The 14,854-nt window shown below is 34.5% G+C and overlaps 1 non-coding gene across 1 annotated transcript; it reads right to left on the bottom strand.

Annotated features, from left to right (window-relative positions):
- Positions 1-11,380: 11,380 nt before the first annotated feature.
- LOC121220549 (small nucleolar RNA R71) lies at positions 11,381-11,487 on the bottom strand. Its single transcript, XR_005917763.1, has one exon. It is a non-coding gene; the product is annotated as a small nucleolar RNA R71 (small nucleolar RNA).
- Positions 11,488-14,854: the final 3,367 nt, after the last annotated feature.

Below are 14,854 nucleotides of genomic sequence, written 5' to 3'. Positions count from 1 at the left end.
ACAAGGATAATTGTGAAATGGAGTGAAAACCGTTAAATTATACATAAGTATCCAGCAAGAAAATTAAACTACTAAATGTGTTTATTATAGATCAAGACATCAAAGGGAGAGAATCAAGCAAAGGCAAAGAAAAGATCATCGAGTAGCCGAGTTGGAACCGTCTTACCCAACATAAAGTAAGTCATTAAGCATATAGTTGGTATTAATTCAAATGGTCATAACGTTTATGTAATGATGCTGAATGGAATGAATAAATATATATATATATATATGCATGTACGTATGTGGTGATGAAAGTGTTGAATGAAAAGAAAAGAGGTGAGATGTATTGAGTTGTTGATCTCGGCACTAAATGTGCGGGTATAAACATTTATGACCATGAGATTGGCGCTAAGTGTGCGGGTTTAAATTGTGCAGCACTAAGTGTGCGAATTGAATATGTAGCACTAAGTGTGCGAGTTTGACTATGTAGCACTAAGTGTGCGAGTTGACTATGTAGCACTAAGTGTGCGAGTATGATTATGTAGCACTAAGTGTGCGAGTTGATTATATAGCACTGAGTGTGCGGACTTAATAAATATTCTTGAATCATTATGGACACTAAGTGTGCGACACTATTGAGTCGATCACGGATAGCGGATCGGGTAAGTATCTTGAGTTCATGGCTAATAGGTGCTATGTTTATATTTGGAGTTGAGCTTGGTAAGTTGAACCTATGTGACAAATATACTTGAAGTCACGTACATAAGATTTATCGTGGAATGGGTGAAAGGCCGTATAGTTGTATGATTGTAAAGGCCGTATAGTTGTATGATTGTAACGAAAATAAAATGATTTATGAAAATGCCTCGAATATTCTATTGATGAGTATATGGAATGTGAATGCATGATTTGGTATGAGATTGAACCGATAGGTCGGAGGAACTATGGTATGGTTCGGTATGGATGGAGTAACTAGCCTCGTTCCATTTTGTTTCCTCTTGTGATAATGTTATTAATGGATGGTAGTGTATTGCTTATGACTTACTGAGTTATAAACTCACTCGGTGTTTCCTTGTCACCTATTCTAGGTTTCTTGGACTCATCTCCTTTTGCGTGGTCGGGCCGTCATCGAAGTCATCACACCGGATAGCAAGTTTTGGTACTTTCTTCTTAGTTGGCTTAGGAGAACATTTCGGCATGTATAGGCTATTATGTTGTGTTTGAACTTTGGTATGTAATCTTTTAGCCATGCGAAAATGGCATAAATGTTCGGTTGGGTTTGGATTCATAACGTTAGGTCGCAAATCTTGATAATTCGACCTTTTTATGCCATACGTCATGGTTGATTATTTTGGTGTTAAAATTCATGATATGGCAATAGTGTAGTAGGGGGAAGTTTGACAATGATTAGCCTTTGGCATGGTTAGTCATGATCATAATTTGTGATATGCATGATGAATTATTAGTTAGATCAAGGAGTAAACACGAAGTGGGCATAGTTGCTTTCGTAACAGATGCTGGCAGCAGCATTGACATGAGATTGAAAAATCACTAAAAATAGTAGGAGTGGAATTAATTGATGAATAAATTATGTAATCGAAGTTCGATGAGTCTATTTTCATATAGAAGTAACGAAAGGATCATATGGATAGTATGTTAAGAGATAATCAGGTTCTCGTGGGACAGGGCCAGAACGGTTTCTGGATTCCCTGCTCTGACTTTGGAAATTCATTATAAATTAACCAGAGATAATTAGGAGTCATACCATATATGTATAGATTTCTCTCTGAGTCTAGTTTCTATAGAAACAAACGGCATCAGTATGGAAGTTCTGTACAGGGAGATATCCAGGTCGTAATGCGCAAAGGTCAGTGTAGTCGACCCCAGTAACATGGGAGACTTTGACTAATAAACTGTACTAATTGGCCCGACCAAAAATTCTAGAAAAAATTATGTAGATGGGAATATGAGTCTAGTTTCAGGGAAAATTCACGGAACTGGATTTTGAGTTCCAGAGCTCAAGATATGATTTTTAAAGCGACTAGTACGCAGATTGACAGCTTGTCTGGAAAAATTTTAATAAGTGGTTTGAAGTCTGTTAACACCTCGTGTTCGACTCCGGCGACGGCCTCGGGTTCGGGGTGTTACAAAGCTGGTCGAGTCGGGCCAATATGTAGAACCAGTTTGATTGTCCAACTGGTGGCTAGACTAGACCGATCGGGTCGTCATTGACCCGGACTAAATCGACAGCAGTCAAACTAGCTTGGGGTGCCGTAAGGGTGTCGAACCTACATTATCAAACACGACGGTGGCAGTGGCTGCAACAGTGGTGTCCTGGTGGCCAGCGGTTGAGTAGTGGAAGAGTTATACTCCTACTAGGACTCTACCAGAGAATTTGATTTAAGATTAATTATTCCAAAAAATAATAATATTTAACTAGTTTAATATTAAATTTAATTTAATACTTATTTTAATAGTATTTTATTAATTTAATATTAAAGTGATTATCTTAATATTAAATTTAATTTAATGTTTATATCTTGTAGATAAACTTTCTATTATTTTAATAAGATTTAATATTAAATTTAATCTAATATTTATCTTGATAAATATTATATTAATTTAATGTTAAAGTGATTAAGTTTAATCATAGTTGAGCTCTCTAAACTCTCCCTATATAAAGAGAGCATTGGGTCATTATTTACACACACTTGAACTCAAGAGAAAGTTGTAGAGAGAAAATTCTCAGAAGAGATTATTCCAAAAAATTTCTAAAGATATTTTTCTGATTTACATCATGACTTAAAAGTTTAGAGGAATTTCAAAATTACCCCATTGGTAATTTTTGTGAAAAATTTTCTGATTCGAAACGAGCTCACACTCAACAGACGTAGCTTGAGGATAGCGAAGAAGACTACTCGATCGAATCGCTCATCCTAGATGAATCAAAAAGGTACAAATTTGATTAAGTGTTTATTACTTTAGATATCATAACCAAGATATTGTTTTGGAAAATTTTTTTAAAACTCTGATTTTTCCTTAAATTTATTTTTTGTCAAACCTATTTTTCCAACAATTGGTATCAGAGCTAGGTTATGTTCTATCTATAAGTATAAATAGATAATGAAAATAAATTTCTCTTCTTCTTGAATGATTTGATTACATAAAAAGTGAAATTGTTTAGATCTTATGCATGCTTTGAGTTATATATGAGAATGAATGTGATATTATATATTTGTTATATAATTATTTTTTGTCGAGGTTGTGGTTCTTAGGAAATAAACCGTGGACTATCATCTCCACGTAGGGCCATATATATTTTTTTAATTCATAGAATTCTTGTAGCCAAAAACGAATATAGGACTTAAATGTAATTTTTCAAAAGGAGTCCATGATGAGAAAAAAGGTGTGATGGCAGTTGAATACCCAAGGAATGCCTTGTGGCGAAAAATTATTTAATTTTATTTTTCCATTTATTTCTAGAACTAGAACTATAGAAACCTTGGCTGACAATTTTATTTTAATTACCTATCTCATTATATATCTATTTTATAGCTTTTTATAATATTTATATTATGTAATGTTATAATTGTGATATATATGTGAGATGATCCACAATTGATTGATTAAAAATAAGAAGTGTGGTAATGAGAAAATAAATGTGTTATATTGTTCTATTAACTTCTTTAGGTTATTCATAACTGTGAGAAATGTGGTAATGAGAAGGTGCATGTCTAGGATTGACTTTGGCTAAGAAATGCTTGGTTTTTAAGCGGTCAAATTTGACTCACGTCCCTTTCCCGGAACCCTACCTGGTGTATGGTTCGCTTTTATTTCTTCAGTTTTCCCTTAAAAGAAAAACTATGGCGAATCAAAATTGTTTGTTTTTATGATTAATTGATTATTGAAAATGAATTTGAATATTATAAAATTGTCATAGCATGCCATGTATATATTGAAAGCATGTCATTTAGATTAGGTAAGAATGCCACTAAGACTATTGTATGATCATTCTTAAAAATTGGGATAAAAAGCCTTGCATGTTTTTAAAATATTAAGTGAGAGAAGGCCCTTGAACAAGACTTACACCCTCCATTGATGGTCCCTAACTGATAGCATGATAAAATTTCGAGCCGGTTCCTACCCTGGCCGCACCCAAGGTAAACTTTGTCATGTGGGTTCACTAGATGAGATTTCCTTTTAAGGACAACTAGTCATGCATGACTTTCAGAGAGATTATCCGAAGATGACTCACAAATGAAAGCATGTTCATGATAGGTGTTGAGTCAATGGTTACAAACTCAAGATCATCTCTGATTAAATAGTTTCCCAAGAAACGATATTTATGCTAGAGATGATAGCCAAATGTTAAAAGGTCGTTAGTTCATGTGGAGTCTTGAGAATTAAGATTCACGAACTGATTGGATGTAATCTATGTTCTTGCTAGTTAATTATGGGACCCCAAGGCGACATGGTTGATGGATGTGAGAATGATTGTAGCAACGAATTTTTTTCAAGGTTTTAATACAAGACGCATGCATCATATTGCATTCTTGATATGTTACTGAAATGAAAAATATTTGCTTAATACAAAGATAGTAATTAGTGAAATATTTATTTATTTTAGTTCAAATATGTCTTCTACTCCTCTTATTATCATTCTTACTGAGAATAAATTAAATAGGGATAACTTTTGAGAATAAAAATAGAACTTGCTGATAGTTCTTAATTGTGAGAAACACAAATTCGTTATTGACGAAATGTGCCCTCCTAAAGCTCAGCCCAAAGCAAGATATCACTGGAGAGATTCTGACTTGATTGCTTGATGTTATATGTTAGCGAGCATGAGTAGTGTGTTGCAAAAGCAACACGAGTCCATAGTACCAAAGAGATCATGAAAAATTTATAAGATTTGTGCGGAGGCCTAATTGCATTAGCTCGACAATTTGCTATTACAAATTTGATGATTTCTCAACAAAAAACTTGCACTCCGGTCAAAGAACATATGCTTAAGCTTATGAGATTCTTTGTAGAAGCGGAGGTCAATGGGGTTGAACTAGACGTGAACACTCAAATTGAAAGTGTTCAAATCCTTAACCAAGGAGTTTGTTAGTTTTAGGGTCGCTTACAACTTGGGGAACAAGGCGCTTACCTTGACTCAGCTCATGAAGGAATTACAATCCTATTAGTTGATGTTGAATGGTGGTAAGCTGGTTCAGGAGAAACGTGAGGCAAACTTAGCTGTGGGCCCCTCGTCCTCTAAGGGGAAATAGAAAGCTAAAGGAAAGAAAAAGTCGACTAAGTCTTCGGTTCCACCTCTGTGGATAGGAAGAAGGCTAAGAAGTCAAAAGATCCTAAAAAGATCAAATGTTTCTTCTGCAATAGAAAATGACATTTCAAATCAAACTGCAAGGAGTACTTGGATTACTTAGCCGAAAAGGGCAAAGGTATGGAACTCTTTGTAGTTGAATCTTGCTTAGTGGAAGAATCAATTGACAACTAGGTTATTGATTCTGGAGCCACTAACCATGTGTGTGTTTCTTTATAGGGATTCAAATATGTAACAACCTGTTTTTAGTTAAACTGAAAAAGTGGTTTTGGGACCACAAATTCGAAGTTGAAAATTTTATATTATTATTATTTTATGGTTTACCGCATGATAGTATTACCATATAAAATTTCTTTGAGAAATTTTACAGTTTACATGTTCAATTTGATAAAAAGGACTAAATCGCGTAAAGTGCACAAGTTGAGTTCTAATAGCTAAAGGTATTAAATAGCTATAGAACTTTAAAGTGGAAGTTCTTATATGGTAATTAGACCATTTACGAGTTAGTGGTAGATGTTGGCTTGGGAATTTTGTAATTATTAAAGTTAATTAAGGTTAATTTTGGAAATTAGTAATTATATGTTATAATAAATAAAACAAATGAAAAAGCCATCCTCTTTTAATTGTTTTCAACCAAATTTAGAAGGGGAGAAGCCATTGTTGAAGCTTAACTTTTGGAAACCCTAATTTCTTCAATTATGTATGCATTTTTAATTTGTTTTTAATGATTTCTATGTTTTCGAGATCATTGTAGCTTAATCTAGCTAGCCCGGGGACTAATTTGTGAAACTGTTTAACTATTAGGGTTTTACCATTGATGAATATATATGAGTTTTGAAGTTTGATGATAGAAAATGAATGGTTGTTGTTAGATAAACAACTTTTGTAAAGGAATTTTTAGTGAAATTGTCAAATAGGGTTTAAATTAAAAAATATGAAATATTACATGGTGAAATTGTGAAATAATTGAAGTATAGTGCTTGCTAAAGACCTATTGGATATTCAGCCATAGTGGGTTGTGTTAAAATTATGTAAATTTCCATTTTTATGAACTAGGAACTAAATTACAAAGAAATTAAAACTATAGGGGCAAAATGGTAATTTTTCTAAAATATGTGTTGGACTAAATTGAATATGAAACATATTGAGTTGGGTTAAATTTATCCGTATAGATCCAGCCAGACCTCGAACGGAGTTAGATCGAGGCAAAAAGAAAATCTCGAATTAATCGCCTCTGTATCTACGTCTACTCGTCGAGGTAAGTTCATGTAATTAAATTGTGTATTTATATGTTTTAATTGAGTTATATGTATGCAATTGGTACAATTGCCATGTATAATTACCGATCGCATATCCGACGATGTACGACAATTATTGATTCCCGTTTGAACCTTAGGAATTCGTAGCATACAAATGACATGTCATTAGGGATTATTGATTCTAAGCTCATATTAGCTTACTGATTGCAGCTCGTAAGAGCTTTCTGATTCTCAGCTTGTTTGAGTTTATCGATTTACAACTCGTGAGAGCATACCGATTCACAGCTCGTATGAGCATACATGTACAAGAATTGACGGATTACAGCTTAGCATACTATGTGTGAGCTATCCAAGGTATCCAATGATATTCTAAATGGTTCAATGGGAAATGTTCTATTATGAGATGATATGATTTTGATAAGAACTATTACAACTATATACATGAGATACGTGGAAATGATATTACATGATATATTGAAGCATGAAATGGACGATACATGGATATGAAACTTGCTTAGTGGTTATGTTCATCCATGTTTATTGGCTATTATATGTGTTTTACATGGCTAACATGTTATTGACTATATGCTTAGGCATTTGGCCAAATTGAGTTGGGATATCCTATGTTTACTTACCTAATTCGTAACTAAAAGGTAAGTTAAATTCTATGTTATACAAACTTACTAAGCTTAAATGCTTACTATGTATATATCCTATGTTTTTAGTGAATCGAAAGCTCGTTCAGGTTGGAAGCTTGTTGGAGCTATGTCAAACTATCCATAGACTCTTTTGGTACTTTCATTGGTTCAATTTTGGTTATAATGGCATGTATAGGTTATTTTGGCTAATGATGGCCTATATGTTTTGTTGTGATCATGGCCACTTATTTGGCTTCTATTTGGTATATTTTGGATGTGTATAAGTTGTCTTAATATGGTTGATATATGGTGTGAATTATGGTTGAATTATGGAAAATGAAATAGTTGTTGAATGTGCACATTAGATATGTCATAAAGTTTGATGTGAATTGGTGCTTTGTTGTGGAAGGTGTATAGTGATGCTAGTTTAGAATAGTATAATTTGTACTAATTGGAAAGTTTTGGTATGTTTTGGTAAGTAAGCTAAGTGGCATGAAATGATGCAAATTGCTTGGAAGGTTGTTGGCTTATTTGGTCCAATTATGTACATAATTATACATGATATGAATTGTCATTTGAGGTGCTTAATGGCATATTGGTTGTATGTGAATATACCATATGTTTAAGTCTTGATTATACTTGTTTTGGATGCCTTAATATGGCTTGTTTATATGCATAATGTTGGGTGTAGGTTTATGCCAAATTGGGTGAGAAATATGGCTTTTAAAATGACCTATTTTTGTCCACATGGGCAGAGACACTGGCATGTGGCTTGGCCGTGTGGCCCAAGTTAATAAGTTACACAGGCACGGACATGGGTTGGGACACAGTCGTGTGTCGTTATCTCGAATTCCCACACAGCTTGAGATACGGGCGTGTCATTGGCTGTGTGACCCTTGCAGCTTTGAAATTTTTTAATGTTTTTCAAAAAATTCTCTAAGTTTCCGATTTAGTCCTGACTTGTTTCTAATGCGTATTTAGGGCCTCGAGGGATCGTATAAGGGACAATATTTATGATTTTGATTTGTTCTGATGTGATTGTTAATATGTTATAAAATGTTTGAAATTTCTGCCTGTTTGATTTGTAATTACCGGTAATGCTTCGTAACCCTATTTTAGCAACAAATTCGGGTTAGGGGTGTTACAAATGAAATGAAAAGTCTGTGTGACAGAAGCCTCTCATTGCGAATCGGAGATGGGAGTTATGTTTTAGATGAAGTAGTGGGAGAAGTTATTTTACACTTTGATAATTTTAGGAAGATTGTTTTAAAGAACGTGTTTTATGTACCTAATTTTAAGAGGAATTTAATTTCTGTAGCATGTTTATTTTATGACGGTTATACCGTGACATTCAATAAAGGGATTGCTATTCATACAAATCTTTCTTTAATCTGTAATGGATGGATAGAAAGTAATCTCTACTTTATCAAACCAAATAAATACTTGATGCTTCAAACTGAAATAGTGAATAAAAAGCTTAAAACTTCTCACTCTAATAAGGGGTACCTATGGCACTTAAGACTTGTTCATATTAACGAAGAAAGAATCACTAGACTCATGAAAGATGGTCCCTTAAGTATTCTCAACAATGCGAATCTTGCTTTGAAGGTAAAATAACTAAGAGGTCTTTTAATGCAAAAGGTACAAGGGCCAACCAACCTTTAGAACTTGTGCACACTAATGTATGTGGTCCCATGAGCATCAGTGCCCGAGGAAGTTACGATTATTATGTGACTTTTATCAATGACTATTCTCGATATGTATATGTGTATCTAATAATCCGCAAAAGCAAAACCTTTGAAAAATTTTGAGAGTTTCGTGTGAAAGTGGAAAAGCAATTAGATTTATCCATAAAGAATCTTCAGTCTAACTGAGGTGGGGAATATTTGTCCGATGAGTTCTTAGGATACCTCGTAGAGAATAGGATTTTATCTTAGTTAACTGCGATGGGCAGTCCACAGTAGAATGACATAGGTGAGAGAAGGAATAGAACCTTGCTTGACATGGTTCATTCAATGTTAAGCTAGTCTTGTGATAACTCTTGAAAAGAGTTATATTTCGAACCCCTAAGCTTGATTAAATGTCTGTACTTAAGTAAATATATTTGCATTTTAGGTTATTTTTAAAACATTGCATAATAACATTTGGATTGTGCCTTAAATGTCATTTCATGTTACTTTTACTATTGGGAAAAAGGGAATTGGTTGTTGTATGCAGCAAGTGTAGGAAGGATAAATAAAAGGAGAAAAAGGAGGAAGTGAATGAAGGAAGTGAAATATTGCCATGGAAAAAGGTTGGATGGCTTGCCAACACAGATGCCATGGAAATTCTAGGAAAATACTGACGCAGCACTCAGTCCTTGTCACTCTCAGCCAGTTGGATGTGTACCAGATAAATCCACCTAAAAGAGAGGGAGAAAATTGTGTGTCGAGAGAGGGGGACCTACCCTATAAAAGAAGAAAGAGAAAAAAACAAAAAAGGAGGATTTTGGAGGAGGATTTGGATAGCAGTCTTCTCTCCAAAAAAACTCGTGAAAAAAGTCCAGAGAAAAGAGAGAGGGTAGCAGCTTAAGAAGAGAGAAAATGCGCAAGGAAAGGGACGAACAATCAGCCTTGGGTCCTGTATGATTCAGTAGCATCGAAGTGGAAGCTAGAGTGGCGAAAGCTTCCTACAGTTCGACATTCATTCTGTTAATTAATTTATGTGATTCCTAAACTGTTAATGATGATGTTGAAATTTATTCTGATTTTGGATTTTAAATCCCAACCCATGAGCTAATTTCATTTAGGTTGGATTATTGGATCTATATTGATATATTAATTATCATGGTGATATTTTGAGTAAATCTACAGTTTTATTCGTTTTGGATTATTTTAAATATATGTATGCAAGCTCTAGACATAAATGAATGCATGGTATATCCTTAAACTTGATTTAATTCTGAAAAGATTAAATAAGTTGGGACGTGATCGAATGATACGAGCGAGTACTCAAGCGAGTACTCATAGCACTCTAGACATAGAGTTGTGATCTATACAAAGTAAGGAAGAATATTGTTAGGTATTGTTCTTGAGACTTGTAGACATACAAAGACTTAGAATGATAGCTCTAATTCTAGATCTCGAAAGAAGAAGAATGTAGTAGTTACACTCTAAGCAGTAATTTGGTAAAGATTTTTCCACGACATTATTATGTTATTAATATATAATCCAAGTAATTCCAACCTTCCCATTCAACAACATCAGTCCTCTCAACTTTGTCTCGTACAATTGCCACAACATTTTATTCATTATTTGATTTTTATATTTCATACATTAATACCTCACTTCAAATCATTATTCTATTTACTTTGCTATAAGCCTAATTAGTATAGTTTATCATAATAACTCAGCCATATTTTTACCTGTTTCGATCCCTTTGGAGAAGATCTCACTTATCACTTTATTACTTGATTCGACGTGTATATTTGCACATTCATAGTACATATTCACATGCGACAAGTTTTTGGCGTTGTTGCTGGGGATCAAAATATTGGTAAATTTTGGTTTGTATTATCGATTTAATTTTGTTTGTTTGAGCTTATTTAGTTGTTGTTGTTTCTTTTTCAAGTTTGTTGCTAGTTTATGAGTAGAGGTATTCCCAAGAATAAAGAGTATTATTTTGATCCTAAAATTGAGAGAACTTTGAGAAGAAAGAGAAAAGAATTGCGAGAAATGGCAAGGATTGGAAATGATCCAGGCAGAGAAGAGCCATTACATCCGAATGGTAGGGACGTTGATATTCCTCAAGTGGTAGATGATAGAGATAGAACCATTAGAGAGCATGTAGTGCCAATCTTGGATGATTTGAATTTAGGGATTGTTAAGCCACATATTCAAGTTTAGGACTTTGAGTTGAAACCAGTGATGTTTCAAATGCTACAAACAATAGGACAGTTCAATAGATTACCTACTAAAGATCTGCGACTGTATTTAAGACTCTTTTTAGAGGTCTGTGATTTATTCAGGCAGTAGGGTGTTCCTGAAGATGCCCTAAGACTCAAGCTATTTCCTTACTCATTACTAGATCGTGCTAGAGCATGGTTAAATGCTTTGTTGTAAAGAACGGTGGCATGTTGGAATGAACTTTGTCAAAGGTTTTTTTTGCAATACAACCCTCCAAACATGAACGCCAAATTGAGGAATGATATTACATCTTTTTGGCAATTTGAAGATGAGACATTGTATGAAGCTTGGGAGCGATTTAAGGAAATGATCAGAAAATGCTCGATGCGTGGTTTCCAACATTGGAAACAAATGGAAATGTTTTATAATGGACTAAATGCATATACACGAATTGTAGTTGATGCATATACCAATGAGACTTTGCTAGATAAATCATATAATATTGCATATGGGATTTTGGAAAGGATAGCTAACAATGATTATCAATATCCAACTACAAGAGTGGGTACTGGCAGAAGAGTTGCATGAGCTATAGAGCTTGATGCGATCACTTCATTAACAACTTAGGTATCATCCCTAACTAATATGATTAAAACACTGAAGAGACCAGCTGTAGTGCAGGAAATGAAAGCAACAGAATTAATATGTGTTTATTGTGTGGAAGACCATGTTTTTGATGAATGCCTACCGAACCCAACTTTAGTATGTTACATAGGAAATTTCAATCGAAACAATAACCCATATTCTCATACATACAATCTAGGATGGAAACAACATCCTAATTTTAGTTAGAGTAATCAAGGAATTAGAAATTCTAGTAATGTTGTTCGACAAAATGTTACAAGTGCACCACTTGGATACAATCAACATATGCCCCTACAAAATGTTTAGCAAAGTTCATCATCATCTTCATTTATTGAAGCTCTATTGAAGGAATACATGGCTATGAACGATGCTGTAATACAAAGTCAAGCTGCATCTTTAAGGGCTTTAGAAAACCAAATGGGGCAAATTGTCAGTGCATTAAGCTCAAGACAGTAAAGAGCATTGGCGAGTGATATTGAAAATTCAAGTTCTCAAGGGAAGGAACATTGCAAGGCCATTACACTCAGAAGTGGTACTCAGCTACTTGGAGTTGTTAATGATGCTGTTGTTGAAGAAGATAGCTCAGATTTCACACATAAGGCAAATTCAGAACCAGTAGTGGAGCAATTTACAATTAAGAAGAGCAAACAAAAACGTGTTGCAGCAGAATCAGCTCTTATCGCTAATAGGAATGCCATGGAAAAACAACCTCAACAAGTTGAAGGAAGGCCACCGCCACATTTTCCTCAGTGATTTCAGAAGTCGAAGCAAGATTTTCAATTCAAAAATTTCTTGGATGTCCTGAAGCAACTTCATATCAACATACCACTAGTGGAAGCATTAGAGCAAATACCCAATTACGTAAGGTTCATGAAGGACATATTGTCAAAGAAGCACAGACTAGGGGAATTTGAAACTGTTGCTCTCACTGAAGTGTGCAAAGCAATGTTGATGAACAAATTGCCACCAAAATTGAAGGACCCGGGGATTTTTACTATTCCTTGCTCAATTGGAAATTATTATGTTGGCAATGCATTATGTGATTTAGGTGTAAGCATAAATTTAATACATATGTCTATTTTCAGGAAATTAGGAATTGGGAAGGCGAGACCTACAATTGTCACGCTGCAGCTAGTTGCTCGTTCCTATGCACATCCGAAAGGTAAAATTGAAGATGTGTTGGTAAGAGTTGACAAAATTATTTTTTCGGAAAATTTTATTATTCTAAAATATGAAGCTGATAAAGAGGTACCAATTATTCTTGGAAGACCTTTTCTAGCCACTAGTAGAACATTAATTGATGTATAGAAGGGTAAATTAACAATGAGAGTTAATGACTAGTAGATAACCTTTAATGTTTTTGATGCCATGAAGTGTGCAGATATAGATTAAGATTGTCATGGCATTGAGATTATTGACACAACAGTGAAGGAAGAATTGGCATAATTTTGTTGCAACAATTTTGATAATGAAGTAGACTTAATTGAGTTGAATGAAGAGGAACTGATTGAAGAACTTAGTGAACTAATAGTGGCTAAGCAACTTGAAAATTGAGCAAGGAGGGGTTTTGAATCTTTAAATTTATCAGAGCATTTTTTTAAACCTCATCAACCTTCTATGAACGACCCTCCTACTTTGGAGTTGAAGCCTTTACTATTACATTTGAAGTACGCCTACTTAGGAGACAACAACAGGTTGCCAGTAATTATCTTTGTAGAATTAACATCTGATCAAGAGGTTCAATTGTTAGAAGTTTTGAAGAGATCTAAGAAGGAGTTGGGATGGACAATCAGGGATATCAAGGAAATCTGTTCGACCATTTGTATGCATAAGACTTTAATGGAGGATTGCCATGGAAATTTATTTGAGCAGTAGAGAAGACCGAACCCTATATTGAAGGAAGTCGTTAAAAAGGAGATTATCAAATGGCTTGATGCTGGAATAATCTATCCTATTTTTGATAGTTCGTGGGTGAGCCCTGTTCAATGTGTACCTAAGAAAGGGGGTGTTACTATGGTTAGCAATGATAAAAATGAATTCATTCCAACTCGTACTGTCACAGAATGGAGAGTTTGTATATGATATCGAATGTTCGACAAAGCAAATAGGAATGACCATTTCCCTTTTCCATTCATCGATTAAATGTTAGATAGATTAGCAAGAAAAGCCTTTTACTGCTTTTTGGATGGTTATTCGGGGTATAACTAGATTGCCACAGCTCCTACTAGCCAAGAAAAGGCTATATTCACCTGTTTTTATGAAACCTTTGCTTTCAGATGAATGTCGTTTGGATTGTGCAATGCCCTTACAACATTTCAACGTTACATGATGACAATATTTTCGGACATGGTGGAGAAATTTTTGGAAGTTTTTATAGAGGACTTCTTGGTGTTTGGCGATACTTGGGAAAGTTTTTTACAAAACCTAGAGCTAGTTCTTTGTTGGTGTGGAGAGACTAACCTTGTTCTCAATTAGGAAAAATGTCATTTTATGGTCTGTGAAGGCATTGTTCTTGGACATAAAATTTCATAGTAAGGGATTGCCGAAGAGAAAGTAAAGATTGAGGTTATTGAGAAATTGCCACCACCCACTATAGTTAAAGGTTCGAAGTTTTATTGGCCATGCAAGATTTTATCGCTAATTTATTAAAGATTTTTCGAAGATATCCAAACCCTTGTGTGCATTGTTAGAACATAATAGAGCTTTCAATTTTGATAAGCCTAGTATGCAAGAATTTGAGGTATTGAAAAAGTAACTGGTAACAACACCGATTGTGATAGCATTGGACTGGACATTACCTTTTGAACTTATGTGTGATGTCAGTGATTTCGCTATAGGAGCAATGCTTGTGCAAAGAAAGGATAAAGTGTTTCATGCCATCTACTATGCAAGTTGAATGCGGATAGATACACAATTGAACTACACCACTACTAAGAAGGAACTATTGGTTGTGTTATTTGCGATTGACAAATTCAGATCCTATTTAGTTGGCACCAAAGTTAAAATTTTTACAAATCATTTTACGATTAATTTGGTAGATATTGCTGCTACAGGATTTAATCTAGAAATTCAAGATAGGAAAGGCACAGAGAATCAAGTGGCTGATCACTTATCGAG

The sequence above is a fragment of the Gossypium hirsutum genome, chromosome D08 (assembly GCF_007990345.1).
Source record: "Gossypium hirsutum isolate 1008001.06 chromosome D08, Gossypium_hirsutum_v2.1, whole genome shotgun sequence".
NCBI classification, from domain to species: Eukaryota; Viridiplantae; Streptophyta; class Magnoliopsida; order Malvales; family Malvaceae; genus Gossypium; species Gossypium hirsutum.
This window is presented reverse-complemented; position numbering and strand designations above follow the sequence as displayed.